Source organism: Nicotiana attenuata, unplaced genomic scaffold, assembly GCF_001879085.1.
Source record: "Nicotiana attenuata strain UT unplaced genomic scaffold, NIATTr2, whole genome shotgun sequence".
Lineage (NCBI taxonomy): Eukaryota > Viridiplantae > Streptophyta > Magnoliopsida > Solanales > Solanaceae > Nicotiana > Nicotiana attenuata.
Window position 1 is genome coordinate 80,999 of NW_017670398.1, and position 17,602 is coordinate 98,600.

A 17,602-nucleotide genomic window follows, 5' to 3' on the forward strand; every position below is an offset into this window, starting at 1 on the left:
ACTACTTACTTTCAGTAATAATAATAATAGTAGTAATAATAATAATAATAATAATAACAATAACAACAACAACAACAACAACAACAACAACAACAACAACAACAACAACAACAACAACAACAATAACAATAATAATAATAATAATAATAATAATAATAATAATAATAATAATAATAATAATAATAAAAGGAAAGCAGTTCAAGAATAACAAGTTAAACTTGTTCACATTAACAGGAAATAGATACACTTTCCAATCAAATCACTTAAGTCATCAATCTCAAGATACAAAGCATCAATTAGCATGAGGAAGATACGTCTCTATTCCTGCATGACAAGTAACAATGCTAAAACCAACGAATTCACAGTTAAATCATCAAGAAGCACAATCTCAGCACTGTACGGGTTCCTGAGATACAACCCCTCACTCAGCACATACCATGTGCCTGCACTCACAGGGCCCAAAGACAATAGGGTTATCACCTAACTCTAGAGGGGCGGATCCTAGCCCAAGGGCTGATCAGATCAAAAGTCAACGATCATCATAACTCATCCCAAATAGTCTGGTGCACACGTCACCTTAATATCACTATCACTCAGTGGCATACGCGCTGCCTCAATATCAATATCAATACGGCTCAGTGGCCCCAATTTAATCATTAATCCGCTCAAATCATAATATGACAATATCTCACAGTATTAAAAATTAATTTACGACACAAATTATACCAATGTTCCATAAGTCCACTCAAACCTGTAGTACTCAAGCAAGGATACCAACAGCATGTTAGATAACAGGTAAGAAGTAAACATAAATTATGATATGACACGCGGAGATAATATCATGACTGAAGAAAGTATGTCTAGAATCAAGGCAAACAACTTAACATAGCAAAATAGCTCTATCATGTCTCAGAACAGATAAGCACATAGCCTAGACATGATTAATAATATGAATTCTCAAGTAGTCATACAATTAGGGAAAACAAGGTTACACGAAGGCATAATAGCAAATCAGGGCATAAAATAGCCTAAACTCTACTCAGAATAACCACGGTACAAGCATATAGGCTCGTCACCCCGTACGTGCGATGCCTCAAACACATAGCAAGCATCGTATCAATGGGGAAAATACCCTCAACCCAAGCCAAGGCAAGATACGTAACTCAAAGAACGAGAATCAATACTCCAAAAAGCCTTTGCCTCCCGAATCGGCCTCTTTGCTGGCCAAATCTAGCTAAAATAACTCAATAATATCAAACACAACTATAAAATCGATTCTAGGTAATAAAGCTCCAATTTTTATCAAATAGCAAAAAGTCAACCCAAAACCTCAACCTAGGCCTGCCTTCTGGAACCTGAAAATAGTCACAAATCCCGACTACCCATTCCAACACGTGTCCAAATATACAAGTTTTACCCAAATCCGACTCTTAATCGGAGTTCAATCTCATTAAATCATTCTCCACAATTTCTTACAGAAACCCCAATTTCACCCTAGTTCACCAATAAAAAGTCAAAGTCAATGATAGAACCATGACTAACAATCAAATCCAAGTTAATATGACTATCCTAATCCAAGTGGGTGAAAATCACCTCCACAATCACCTAAATCCGAGCATTCAATCTCAAAATATGATAAATGTAGCCAAACCCACGATTAGAAGTATTTTGTCCAGTGATTGTCGCTTCTAGGGTCCAAATGTCACTTCTGCGACACTACATCTTCGAAAAACCCCTCGTTGAAGTGAAACCTACATAAACCCCGTTCTTCGCTTTTGTGGACAACCATCCGCTTCTGCGACCTTGCTTCCGAAGAGAAACCTCCGTGCCTGCGCCTGCGCTTGTACTAGTGCATCTATGCTTAGAAAGCCGCATCTGCGGACTCCCCGAATCCCATCCAACCTCGCTTCTGCGACCTCATGTCTTCTTCCGCGGACTCGCCCCTGCAGACCAAACCTCACAGGTGAAAAAACACCAGAATCAGACTCCCTTCAAACATTAAAATGTTCTGAAATTCATTCGAGCCCCTCGGGACCCCATCCAATTATACCAACCAGTCCCAAAACATAACACAGACCTACTCGAGGTGTCAAATCACACAATGTAACATTTAAACCACAATCCTACCACAATTCAAGCTTAATGGAGTCATCAAGCATCCAACTTTTAAAACTCATGCCGAACCACGTCTAACCAACTTGGAACACCCTCAAATTCGCACACAAGTTCTAAATACATAAAAATCTATTCCAACTCCCGGAATGACAATTCGAACCCGATATCATCAAAGTCAGCTCCCCGTAAAAATCTATGAACCTTCCAAACCTTCAACTTTTTAACTTTCGACAATTAAGGCATCATATTTGAGAGGTCTCATATGATAATAGCTATCCTTTGCCTTAATCCAATGTGTATCCTTGGACATCACATTCACATTTTCTTAAAGTAAGGCGTAGAGAATAAGAACATGAAGATACCAAAATAATCCAGTCCGACTTCTCCTTTAATAGCACACTAACATTGTATTATCTTCCGTAGATCTTGTAATTCAGGCCAACCATAAGAAAACTTACCAATGATTACATAGTCAAGATTTTCAATGGTGTTCATACATTTAACTTCCTCCATAGAGGTATGTTACTGTTTTAATCGGGACAGGTTTAATAGTTTTGGGTTGCCGTCGACTGCATGGAAGTATTAAATGATATGGTCTTAAACATATGAGAATAATCCATGAATTTAGTATTAAGGTTTAATGGATGTGAGGGAGTAAGGATTGGAAACCAGCCACCAGGGGGTGGCTGCTGGCCATAAGAACTTGTTTTCTTCAAGCATAGGGTTTAGGTTTTTTTTTTGGACATGGAAGAGTGCGTGGAATCCTCCGTCACTTGATGAGTTCGAGCATAAAGGTCGAATATTTATTTATTAAAGTGAATTCTCTACACGTATTCATGCATTTTAATATGTTATATTTATGCATATCATCTGCATATGCTATTTGATGTATTTTACACAATCATGGGACATGTTAGTAGGTTGTTGAACACTTGGAGGGCGTCAAATTGATAAAAAGTTTGGGTTACTATCATGAATAGAAATAATATACACATGTATAAGCATTTGAACAAATTCTATTTGATGTATATCTTTTTTATGCGAATTTGGTAGATTGGTATATGCTTTTGATCATGTTATCTTAGAAAGCATGCTTATTATCTCTACTTTGATTGTGCACCTTAAGATTTATATCTGCTATTTTTTGGTTGTTTCTCTGTTATTGTATACGTTTATGAAATGTACATGTTACGAGAAGTGAGTATCTTTTGTCAAAATTTCGCCACTATTTTATTGGGGTCAGACTTTATACTTACTGAGTACTCGTTGATTATTGTGATCATATTACACTCCTGCATATATTTGTGAAGACTTTGTTCTTGCTATTAGAAGGACTCAGGAGATAACATTGGGCTGAACACTTGGAGATTTCATAGTGAGCTATCTTCCTTGGATTCACAGCTTTGGAGTCACCCTCTTCCTTATCTAGTCATTACGATGGCTCTCATTCAAACAACAATTATACTATGCCCTAGACAATTTCCTTATTATTTAGTTGTATTCCTGATGATGCTATACTAGTTCTGAGGTTGTTTATTATATTTTTGCGTTTATGCTTATTCATTTATGATATTTCATGAGACTTTTTTAGACTTTATCTTGTTTCGTTGATTGCTATGTTGCTTGATTTTGCTTAGCGGATTAGGTTAGCTGTCATCATAATCTTAGTAGAATTTTTCATCGTGACAGTTATACATAGATGAATCATTGCCCACATTGTATTTCACTTAATCAATTTGTCATATGTGTTTGTCAACGTGGCTTTTCTATTCGCCAGGCTTAAAGGCTCTTATCCATCATGTGGCTTTATACTATCCTCTCTTTCACCATGGTATTTAACGAGTTATATGATTGTAGACGATTTAAATTTTATTAAACTTAATCCATAATAAATTTGAATTTAATCCCAAATTAATTTTTTTTGCTCAAATAAATAGTATGGGCTAAAAAATTAGGTTAGTTATTTAAATCTAATTAAATTGATTTAAAGAAAGGCCCAATATTATTGGGCTAGCCCATTTAGATGGTGCTCTACTAACTGGGTCGATCCATGAAGGCCCAATAATTCTCTCATTTTGGGAGAGGAGAAGTGAATGACAAACATTAAGACATAAAGGAGATCGTGGTTCAAACATTCAAGTGCTTCAACACAAATTTTAAGTATTCAAAATCAGTCATTTTTATTTCTATTCACGAACACCCAATTATTAAGTATAACAAATAGAGAATACAAAGATGACAGTAACTAAAAACTCATCCTCTTGAAGCGAACTCTCTCTACACCCTGTAAGACCAATACTTCTACGGATCCCCCACCAATTAAGCCACCACTCCCACCGGAACCCCCCCAGATAAACACAGCGAAATGGAGGTAGAACTACCTCATCACTCCTATAAGGAAATGCTCCTGGACAAACCAGTGAGCAACCAAACAAACTACTACGAGATAGACCACCAACAAATTCCATAACTGGACAAAGGGAAGCATATTGAGGGTTCAATCCCACTCTCACAAGATGACAAGGAGCGTCTTCACTTCCCATGGCGCTACTCGGTGATTATCAAAGTGTTCAAGCGAAAGATGCCTCACCACCTCCTAAACCAGTGAGCAACCAAACAAACTACTACGAGATAGACCACTAAAAAATTCCAGAACTGGACAAACGGAAACTCATTGAGGGTTCAATCCCACTCTCACAAGATGACAAGGAGCGTCTTTACTTCCCATGGCACTACTCGGTGATTATCAAAGTGTTCAAGCGAAAGATGCCTCACCACCTCCTTCGATCCGAATAGTAGTGGTGATGTGTCCCAGAACAATGACCAAGTGTGGAATGAGCCTAGTCTCAGGCCAAACACACGGTCCGTTGAAACCCCTTCTAAACCTAACTCCAATCTTGAGTTTGAAGAGGAAGTCACCCCCACTCCAGATGTCGGGTCTGCCAGGACCAAAGTGCCTTCACGAGGGAACTCACCAATCACCCACAACTCCAATGATGAACTACATCATATGGAATGTTAGGGGTGGAAACAATGTAGATTTCAAACGGCACTGTTTAGAAATGTTGAAAATGCACAAGCCTGCAATGCTAGTATTGCTCGAAACAAAGATGGCAGACCACTAGTCCTTAGCCCAGCAACTCCAGTTCGATATGATCATCCAGTCTCCAGCAGTAGGCCTATCTGTGGGTATCGTGTTTATGTGGAAAGAAGAGTTCGTGACTGTTGAAGAAGTGGCAACTACCCCCCAAGGTATTCACGCAATGGCAAAGGTAAGCCCAGACCACCCTCCATGGCTCTTTTCCGCTATTTATGCTAGCAATCTCTTAGTAAATAGGAAACTCCTTTGGGAGCAACTAATCACATTATCAGAAAACATAAAAACAAACTGGTTCATAGGAGGAGACTTCAATGAAGTCTTAAAAGCCAGGGACAAACTTGGGGGTAACCCTATAAACCTGAGCCGCAACTACCTGTTTTGGAATTGCATAAACAAGTGTAACCTAATAGACCTAGGCTATAAAGGAAGCAAATACACTTGGACAAATAAAAGGTACAACAACAAAACCTCCCTAATTCTGGAAAGAATAGATAGGTGCTTCGCCAATGAAGGTTGGATAGAACAGTACTCTGAAGCTACTGTACTTCACCTCCCTAGGACCCACTCAGATCACTGTCCGTTGCAAATTCACTTGGTAGGGCCTCCAAGCAATAAACCATCAAGGCCCTTCAGGTTTGAATCAATGTGGGCTAGCCACCCCTCCTTCCCCAACATCATCAATAGGGCCTTCTCTGACCAATCATCCCTTCTTCAATCCACTAAAAGTTTCAATACTCTGGTAACCAAGTGGAACCAGGAGGTCTTTGGAAACATCTTCCATCAAAAGAAGAGACTCCTGGCTAGAATCTCTGGCATCCAAAGTCTACTAGCTACCAATTCAGTAGTTACCTGCTAAATCTTGAAACTGAACTAAATGCTGAACTCAACTAAATCCTCAAAAGTGAAGAAGACTTCTGGAAACTAAAGTCTAGGATCAACTGGCTAAATGAGGGTGATGCCAGCACTAGGTTCTTTCACACATCAACCCTCAATAGAAGAAGGAGGAACAAATCCTCTCCCTTAAAGAAGAGAATGGTAATTGGCTTCATGACCAAAAAGACATCCATTTAGCTATTGTGGGCTTCTTTACTGATCTATACACAACTTCCCACACTGAAGCCCCTTGGGTAACCACTAATCACTCCACCATGGAACCCATCCTGTCCCAGAGCCAAAGGGCTTTTATGGATAGACCCCTCCAAGTGAGTGAGATTAAAAGGGCAGTCTTCTCCAATAAACCCTTCAAATACCATGACCCAGATGGCCTTCACCCTTTCTTCTACCAAAAATATTGGGATATAGTAGGGGACTCTGTCACAAACTTCTGCCAAAAATGCTTCACCACGAGCTCCATGAACAGCACCATGAACCAAACTCTTCTATGTCGAAACCAAAATGCCCCCAAGCTTCAATGCTAAAAAACTTCAGACCTATTGGCCTCTGCAACACCATCTACAAGGCAGTCACAAAAATCATTGTGAACAGGATAAAACCTATCCTCCCCCACATCATTGGGCCAAGCCAAGCAAGCTTCCTATCTAATAGAAGGGCCTGTGACAATGCCATCATTGTCCAAGAATACATCACTCACTTCTAGAAAATGAAGGGGAAGAATGGCAACATGATCCTAAAAATAGACCTAGAGAAGGCCTTTAATAGGCTGGAATGGTCGTTTATTAGAGACACTATGGATGCCTTCAACTTCCCCCAGGGACTATCCAAACTCATCATGTCATGCATCGGTACTTCCTCCATCTCCATTCTTGTCAATGGGGGGAAAAATAGAGTCTTTCAATCCCTCAAGAGGCATTAGGCAAGGAGACCCTATGTCTCCCTACCTATTCATTATGTGCATGGAAAGACTATCTAGATCCATTGACAAGGCAGTACTTCAGAACAAATGGCACCCCATAAGTATAAGTAGGTCTGGACCAAAAATATCACACCTATTCTTTGTAGATGACCTCACCCTCTTTGCCAAAGCCAATGACAGAAATTGCAATACCATTTCTTCTATATTCAATGAACAATCAGGACAAAAAATAAACCTCACCAAATCAAGGATCTTGTTTTTCTCAAATACATATCAGGATACCCTCCAACACCTCTCCACCTATTTGTCCATCAGGCACACAACATCCTTTGGAAAATACCTGGGTTTTTCCATTATCCATAAAAAACAATCAGCTACAGACTTCCAATTCATCATTGACAACATGCAATCCAAGTTGGCTGGTTGGAAAACAAAATGCCTTAACATGGCTGGGAGAACAGTACTGGCCAAGACCTCCTTGAACCGCATCCCATGCCATGCAATACATAAATCTACCCACCAAAGTCACTAATCAAATTGATAGAATTCAGAGAAATTTCCTTTCGGGCACCACCCCTGAAAGGAAAAAGTTGCATCTGATTAAGTGGGATGTAGTCACTAAGACCAAGGCTGAGGGAGCGTTAGGGCTCCAAAAGGCTAATATCAAAAACAAAGCTTCACTCACAAACCTGGCTTGGAGAGCTTATAAGAATACCAATAGTCTATGGGCTAGAGTCCTCATCCACAAATATTGCAACATGTCTAGACCAGTAAATGCATTGAGACACCCTAAGAACCCAAAAACCCCAATCTGGAAAAGCATCCTAAATGGCTGGGAGATTTGCAGCAAAACAAGCAGATGGGTAGTCAACTGAGGGAATAGGGTCAGTTTCTTGAATGACACTTGGATCCCTAATCAGCCAGCAATCAGGCAAATGATAGAAGGCCCTTTAACTCAAAATGACCTTCAAGCCAAGGTTGATGCAATCCACAACCTGGGCAACTGGGATACCTCAACCCTGTCCATCATCCTTCCCCCAAGTATTCTGAACCTACTGAACTCCGTATTCATTCCCAGTGACACAACTAAGAATGACAATCTTATATGGGATTTGACTCCTAATGGCCAGTTCTCACATAGCTCTGCTTACTCCTTCCTAAGCAGGACTATAGCAAGTTTCCCTTCTGGGGAAGAAGCACACTTCAAATGGATCTGGAAGATTCAAGCCCCCAACAAAATCAAATACTTCATCTGGCTCCTAATCCATAAAAGACTCCCAACTAGGAGCTTCCTCCACTCCATTGGAATCAACTGTGTCCCTCAATGCCACTACTGTAACAATGATCAGGAAGACATTACCCACATTTTTTTTGAATGTCCCAGTGCTGTCCACTTCTGGAATGACATCCTATCCAAATCCTCAGGAACTAGCTTAAATCACCCAGTCTTCAACAACCACCAGTGGCGATCAACATGGAATTCTCTCAAAACTGTTCCTTACAATAACTGCATAGGTTGGGACAACCTCATCCCCTTTTGTCTTTGGCAAATCTGGATCACAAGAAACAGCAATGTTTTCAATAACAAAAAGGAACACATTAATTCCAATAACACTATCTCAAAGGCAACAGAGTACCTTATGCTTACAAAGAATGACTCAACAAAGGTAACTCACCAGATCATGCTAAAATGGGAACCCCCACCCAGAGATTCCTTCAAACTGAATACAGATGGAGCAGCAAAGGGGAACCCAGGAATAGGAAGTTCAGGGGGAATATTCAGAAACAACAATGGAGACTGGATATTGGGATACATGGACAATATACCCCAAACAACAAATACAAGGGCAGAAGTTCAGGCCCTCATTCGGGGTCTACAACTAGCGGAGCAAAAGAATCTAGTTCCACTGGAAATAAATACTGATTCAGTGGAAATAATAAATATGCTCTTGAATGGAAATCTGATTTTTGACCCTCTAATTTGTGAATGCAGATCAATCATCCAAAAGATGGGCAACGTGGTAGTGACGCACATCTATCGGGAGCAGAACAGAGTAGCTGATGCGTTGGCCAAGGAAGCAGCAAAGGAGATTTTTTTGAACAAGTCGTTGTCATTACCAGTACCTACGATGTTTGCCAATGATGTATTTTGGACAGACATCCTAGGAATTGAACTACCTAGATCTTTTGTGGGTTGTAACTTAAATACAATTATGCAGAATATTGCAACTATGGGGTCTCTGAGATACTCCAGTAATGCTCCAAATGTTGCTCCTCCTGTTTAACTAGTATAAATATAATATCCTTTTAACCAAAAAAAGTATTCAAAATCAAGAACTAAATCAAATAAAGTACAAGATGTTCAAGATAGGACTACTTGTTCGTGATAAAATCACTATTCGTGGCGGCCATCAGGCATTTGTGATGAATAAATTAATTTCAAATCTAAGTTGAAGATCAATCTCAAAGACCCTTGAATTTATTTACTATTGGAAAGAAGAATCAGAGGATTCCTAGAGATTATAACACTTAAATTATTTGAAATAAAATACTACGATAATTGTTATATTTTCAGTGTCGACGTTATTTCTTGCGCGAAATTTTATTATCGACAAATTTTGGCATGCCCAGTGGGGAAAATAGTAGCAACCAATATCCTAATTGAAGTGGGTAAGGAAAGGCGGTTGTGCATGAAAATGGAGATGTACTAAGTCCCGCATTTTAGCTTTTAAAAGATACAAACTAGAAGAAGTGAATGCATTGAGAAGGGTTGAAGCAAAAGAAGTCCATAAGATTATCTTATGTGGATGAAAATGACTATTTCATAACCTTCACGCAAAGCATCAGTCACAGTGTAATTATTTTAACTCAAGCAAGGAGAATACAAAATTAAATAGCATTTTAAGAGAACAAGTATGATGTCTTCACGTACTTCAAGACTATTCTTTCAAATGCGATACGGCTATACCTCGACAAGTCCTGAAATAGGGGGCATTTATAGATGATTGAAATTTTATTAAATTTAATCCATAATGAATTTGGATTTAATACCAAACTAAATATATTTTGACTCAAATATATAGTATGGGCTAATATATTGTGTTAATTATCTAAATCTAATTAAAATAATTTAAAGAAAGGCCCAATATTATTGGGCTAACCCATTTAGATAGTTTTCAACTAACTGGGTCGACCTAAGAAAATCTAACACATGGCCCATAAGCCTTTCTTGGAGGCTACTCCAACTCACACATATATAAAGGGGTCACTTCTCTCATCTAAGGAGGGGGGAAGTGAAGGACTAACAACAAGACAAAAGGGAGCTCGTGGGTCAAAGACCACAATTCTCTACAAATGGCAAGCGTTCAAGCATTCAAGCATATCAATATATATTTTAAGTATTTATGATCAAGAATTAAGTCAAATCCAGTACAAGACATTCAAGTTCAAAGCTACTCGTTTGTGACAAAATCACTATTAATGGCGACCATCAAGGAATTCATGACCGATTAATCTAATTCAATTCTAGATTCATGATCAAGTTCAAAGGCTCTTGAATTTAATTACGGTTGGAAAGAAGAACCAGAGGATTCCTAGAGATTTTAATACTTAAATTATTTGAAATAGAATAGTACGATTGTCACGACCCAAACCTATGGGCCGCGACGGGCACCCGGTATCTTACTTAACCGAGTACCAACATAACATATCTTTCTTATTGTACTTTCATTAGCAAATGGGCCAAACGGGCCGTCATGGGCTAACCAAAATAAACATAGGGGAATACTCAATATATGACGATCCAACCTGATATAAAAACTTATACATGTGATATACGGGCCTATAAGGCCAACATGATCATTTGTAAACTCAAACATAGGCCGGCAAGGCAATACAAGAATTCGTATACATGACATCTGTCTATAAGCCTCTAAGAGTACACACTTAACATAATGGTTGGGACAAAGCCCCGCCATACCAAACAATACGAGTCTAAATCATACTGACCAAACAAGCAATTGCGAAGCAAATGGAGCGCACCAACATCTTCCGCTGAGCTGATAGCCTACTTGGAGGACTCTCGACCTGTCTACCGCGACCTGCGGGCATGAAATGCAGCGTCCCCAGGCAAAAGGGACGTCAGTACGAATAATGTACCGAGTATGTAAGGCACATAAATAAGTACATAAAAGACATGCAAGAAATATAGAGTAAATGACTCAACCTGTAAGTCTGGATAACTCTATAAATCATGAAATACTTATAGTGTCATGCATATGCGTGTGAATGTCATGTCGTGCATAGGTACATGTGTTCATAACATCACCAAGCCTCTAAGGGCATCCCATCATATGATCTCGGCCACTGTGGCCAAAATCATCAACATATACCAGCTGATCAGGTGGTGGTGCGTATATAATGCCGTAACCTTTTTCCATATCCCATATACATATATATACATACATACACATATATAACGCCATCTGGTCATGGGTCAATACAAATGTATAAATGAATTCATTGCATGAGAAGTACGTCAATAAAATCTCTCGGAGTGTCATTAGACCATTATGCCTTTGATTAATATCATGAAATAAACTTTATCAACTTACGTATTTTTTGGGACCCATGAACACAGATGATAGAATAATATGACACATGGTGAACCAAAAATATAAGCATCTCTAGTATTTCTATGAATAGAGTCATTTATGAAAATTGTATACTTACTCGTTTCGTTTGTACCGTATGGATCATGCCTAATGAAAGAAGGGATGGCCTTAACATACCTGAATCGATTCTCTTGACAATCCCTTTAACACCCGTTGATTGCAACAACACGTAACGGCAGATCGAAGTAGGAAAAAATTCGTATGATATTTTTGAGAAAGATTATACCGTGCTCCCTTAGAATCGCAAAATCCCATTGCTACTATGCTAAGAAGTCTCGTACGAATTCTTGTTGAAGTGATTCACGTTACTAGTGAAATGTATGATCTTTGTTGAAGCATATGATAGAAGATCCGTATGAGACTTCCCATAAAATGAATGAATGGCTTTAGAAATGTCACTTTTTATAGTGGTGTGGGCCCCACTTAATATTTCTTACCTTAGCCACCCACATCTCTTAAATTGCCATCTAATAATGTAAGTAAGAGTCATCAAACATGGCTTGAGTTGCTGCCACGTTTGGTTTACCAAGTTTATCCAATAATTCCCTAATTTCCTTCATTAACTTATTGAATCCCTAACTAATTACCCGCATAATTAAGAATTATCTCAATTTACTTAAAATACTACTCACTTTTAACATACATTATATATCTTGCTAACATGGTCATGTGGTACCTTGTATGGCACTAGTCCATGAATACGGGGTATTATAGCTTGGACCGTATTTTATACCCAAATTGTCAAACTTCAACGGAACTCATTTTCTTTGATTCGCTTACCCTCTCATCTGCACGAATTAATTTGTCACTTGTTCGAAATAGCGTAATACTTATAATCCCAAAATAAATCTCATTCCCAAACTTACGTCAAAGCTTTAACGTACGAAAATACGGAATGTAACATCATTCCCCCCTTTTGAACAATCGTTCTCGAATGATGACTGATGCACTTATCATTTTCATAACCTATGTCTTCCGATTACTTTAGTACTCCTCTTGCCATCTAGGAACCTGTTTTGCGAATGACTCCTAAAGGTCAGCGCATTCCCCCCTTTAGGCCTCTTTCTCACACTACGACTCGTGGTCGGAATGCTTCCAATCTTGTAACTGTTGCTACCTTATATCATGCAGCCTGTACGACTCTGACCTTGTAAGTGCTCCTATGCGACTCTTCTCTCCTTTTTCCTCCAGCTTTTAGCCCATCTCTAGGCCTCACTTTGTAAACATATACAGATCTTGACAAGATGTCCCTCTGGGCATCTATAGGTATACTAAGTTCTTCACTCGGTACTTTGTTGAACTTGCGAATAGCTACATCTTGTTGCATAGACCCGGTTATCTATCCACATGATTTTACTGCACCTAGGTAGGTCATATTATACCATAACTCTTTCTTCGATCTATCATTGCTGAGGTCTGCTACCAAATTCCATCTTACTCTTGTTGCTTATCTCATATGTATAAATCTAAGTCCTTTAATGCTTCCTTATTACTGTTCATCTTAAGAATAACGAACTAATCTCAGCTCATACTTTGTGACTTTTGTCCATCCATTATGATTCGCCTTAATATTGGTCTACAATATACCACTGATAACTTGAAACTTCTTACGTAATACCTTGCCACTAGGGCTTACGTTGCATCGAAGAATATTTGAAGTGATTTCCATAATCGTATTTTATAGTATCTCAATGTGATTCACTTTATGGGGGTATTCTAATCTCGTGTTGTCCGCAAAATCTTTTCTCCTTCTCCTTATTATTTTTTCTTCAAATCATTATTCAATCAAAGGACCAAACGTCATCCTTTTTTTATCACAATTACACCCTTATTCTACCACTAGGGCATCATTCTATCTCTTCTAAATGCTCTTAGTCTTAGACTCCTTTGAGTTCATTCAGGCTATACTGAACTTTCCATAACTTAGAGAAATCATCATCTCTCTTGTTTTCACGGGCTTAACCCCGAGAACTTATCCATTTTCGCCATCTTCACACTTGCCTTTTCTTATTCTTACTCCCGTCTTCCTAAAACCTTATTGCTTTACCATACTTTAGCTTGCGACCTACACATATCTATTTATACTACTTGCAGCCTTCCTTCAACTTCCTTTCACCATAGATTTCCTTATGTTATTCTGGAACATCAAGCGAGACATCACATCATCTCTATTTCTTCTTTTACTCTCTTAACTAGGCCTCTCGATACCTAGAAACCATAGGCTGGAAGATATGCCACTGACAATGCCGCTATCATTCCTGGATATTGAATCCCCACACTTCTAGCCTTCTATCCGAAGTATGGACTATTCACGACCTTCTGCACTTGAGTATCTCGTACGTTGTTAACCTATACCTTACTTACCTTAAAGTCTCGCATCACATCTTCTATCTCCTGCATGACCTCCCTTCCATATAGGTATAATTCACATCCACAACTTGAACTTCTATTATAATACTTGTACCTTTTCACATGATTCGATGAGAGCTTTATATTGACTTCTTATGAGGCTGGTATTCTTCTAATTGGACCTCTTATAGTAAGAGCGATTCTGCAATGTTCTCAACCATGATGTCCACAATTTTCTGGGTCCAATAATCAAATTCCCGATTTACTTAGTTGATGCATCTCTTTAGGTTCCTTTTTCCTCTAATCAACCTTAATGTAGGATTAAGCTATCTTTTGATTTGTGGCTCATGGTATTTGTTATTACTTTAGCCTTTGATGGACGCTATAGAATATCCGTGATACCATCATCTAACAATTCAACTCTTGGCTTATGACATGGACTCAACTCTTTCCTTTTAACTTATACCGGAGTCTTCTACGACTGTATGATTGACAACATATATGCTACATGGATAATACTATGAAATCTTAAATGCGTTCATAATGTAACTAAATCTGGATCATTGATCGAATAATTCCTTCCGTTCCTTCTCAGCTTCCTTTAAACGTAAGCTATACTTCTTCTAGTCGTTATGCTGCTTGTTGCGTGCCTACTTAGCTTATCTTAGTTCCCACGCATGCTGGAATTTTCGTACAACTCATATGATCTCAAGTATTACTTTTGATTTTTACTTCCCGTTTATTAGCCACGGTGGGTTCCACTTTCTTATGGAGTGCATACAATGTTGTTTTGAGACTGTTGTTATAAGACCATTTCCTCTTTAGGTCATTGAGTTTAGGTTGAAGCCTTCTTCCTTATTTTCCTTAGCTAGTCTTTCATTATAGTACTTAAGGAAGACCCTCTGACTCTTATAAAGCTGTGAGCTTATTACATTGTATACTTGACGAACCTTCTGATGTCCTTCCGTGCCTATACTTATCCATAGTTACATACCTCCATGCCCTTGTGCTTATAGGGTTGCTTCTGAACTGATCTTTTGACTGTCTTCCCAGTGGCACTCTCTGTTATTTCCATAACACTGATACGGTACCTTTTTAACTTCCCCAACTCCTATATGAATATATCTCAAGTATTACAATGTCATAACTGCGAGGCTGAATTCCCCATGTTGGGGTTCACTTTGTTTATCTTGCACGGTCTATTGATTTGTCTGTATCCGCTTATCTAGCCATAACTAGGATATTTATAAATCAACTACTAATCACTCGTTGGCCACTCTCCTATCAATATTCCATGTAATCTTTCTTGGGTTATTTCCTTTGTCATAACTTACCTCTCGCACTGGCTCCTTATTTATCGATAACATCCCAGGAAGGAACCCTTACTTCCTTTCCTTGACGTCGTGTTTGCATAATGTTCTAGAATTGTACATATATTTAGGATTTGAATAAGTGCAATTTCATCCCTTTCTCATTTTCATCGCATTCTTTGTTTCCCATTCCATAGTTACTAGAACCACTTAATTCTGATTTAATATCACGTCACTCTATATTCCCCCCTTCAGGGGAGTACTAAGATTTAATGCTATGATAATCTACGTATAGATATTTTACCTCTTCATCTTTGGCGTCTTTTCACATCATTGATGATCCTTACTCACCTTGCAGTAATCCTTCTGTACCAAGGGTAACAAAATTCCTTATTTGCGAGGGTGATACTTAGTATAACTGGCACATATTGTCCCTTAAGCTTAACTTTGCTCACATTTCATGCTTTAGGGAAGCGTCTTCCTGAATGGCCATTCTTTGAATTTTTCACGAATCTTCTTTTGTTGTCCATTCTACTATCGCCAGAACGAAATCTATAATTCTCACGATACCGACTTTAATCAATTCACTCAGCCCCTAATTCATGTTTAGTTTATCTTGTTCATCAATCCATACGGATTTCTATTACTCTGGGATCTAATTTTTCCTTCTAGTAGTCGCGTTAGAGTCACGAACTTATTTCTAGAAATGAGGATATGACTTTATGGCCTATACTCTTTTGTTGTTTCAAGGCCTGTCACTTCTCGTCTTTTCCTTTACTTGACTATAGACTCTGTAATACTGTCATTTTTTTTCTACCGTTGTCATCCATGTATCACATCATACTCATAATGTACTCTCTTCTTATTTCCTGCTAACATTTCTGTCTATCACTTTATTCTGAAAACTTCGACAAGATATTCTTTTCCTGTTAGCTCCCCTTTGCTCCAGTCAGTGGCTCTTCGGGTTGCTCAACATTCTCGCTCTGCTAGGGATAGAAGCCATACTAAGGTAATATTTGTCCTTTCCAGGATTCCAGTGCCTGTCTTTGTAGTACTCATATCTAGTTGTACTATTTTAGAGTGCACCATCTAGATATCTCACGAGGAGATCTATTAGCACATTTGCAATATCCTTCGTAAATGTCAACTAACACAAACAATCCATCAACCATTTTTTTGGGTCAGTCTAACCCCAGTCGGATCCTGATATCCGTCCTTCTCTTATACTACTTCTGTTAGCTTCCATATGGCATAAGTGAGATAGGTGTGGGTACATACCTCTGCTACCGTTGAAGGTAACTCAAAATGCTTATATCTCCCGTCCTGAATGGTAAATAATGATAGTCTTCATCAACTGGGCGCCTCGTACCCTTCTTCACCTTGCTTCTTTTACTTGTTGAGACTTGTATCTACTTTCTGAATATCTCATTACTTTTCACCATATGGGTGGATAGATATTCTTACCTTAAGGTTCCTTGTCAAGAAGCTTACACGTCTTAGTACACACATGTTCTGCTGAATATCTCATATTTATCCAATATAGTCATGATGTAAAAAATCGAGTTCCTTTGACTCAACTCTTCCATATCCGCATTCAATCTCTTACCAACTGGAGGTATCGTCATATTACGGATAAAATAGAAGCTAGGAGTTTGAATTCTTATAAATGAGCTCTACCACAAGAACTAGAGTAAGAAGAAGGAGTGACAGTCCTAAATGACCTGTAGCCTCTTGCTTATAAGTGTGGTGCACAACACACCCATAAACAAGACTCTACTAGACACGGCTTGTAGACTCCCTAGGATGGAACTGCTCTGATACCACTTTTGTCATGACCCAAACCTATCGGCCACGATGGGCACCCGGTACCGTACTTAACCGAGTACCAACATAACATATCTTTCTTATTGTACTTTCATTGACAAACGAGCCAAACGGGCCGTCATGGGCTAACCAAAATAAACATACGGGAATACTCAGTATATGACGATCCAACCTGATATAAAAACTTATACATGTGATATACGGGCCTATAAGGCCAACATGATAATTTGTAAACACAAAACATAGGTCGGCAAGGCCATACAAGCATTCGTATACATGACATATTTCTACAAGCCTCTAAGAGTACACACTTAACATAACGGTCGGGACAGGGTCCCGCCATACCAAACAATATGCGTCTAAATCATACTGACCAAACAAGCAACTCCGGAGCAAATGAAGCGCACCAACATCTTGC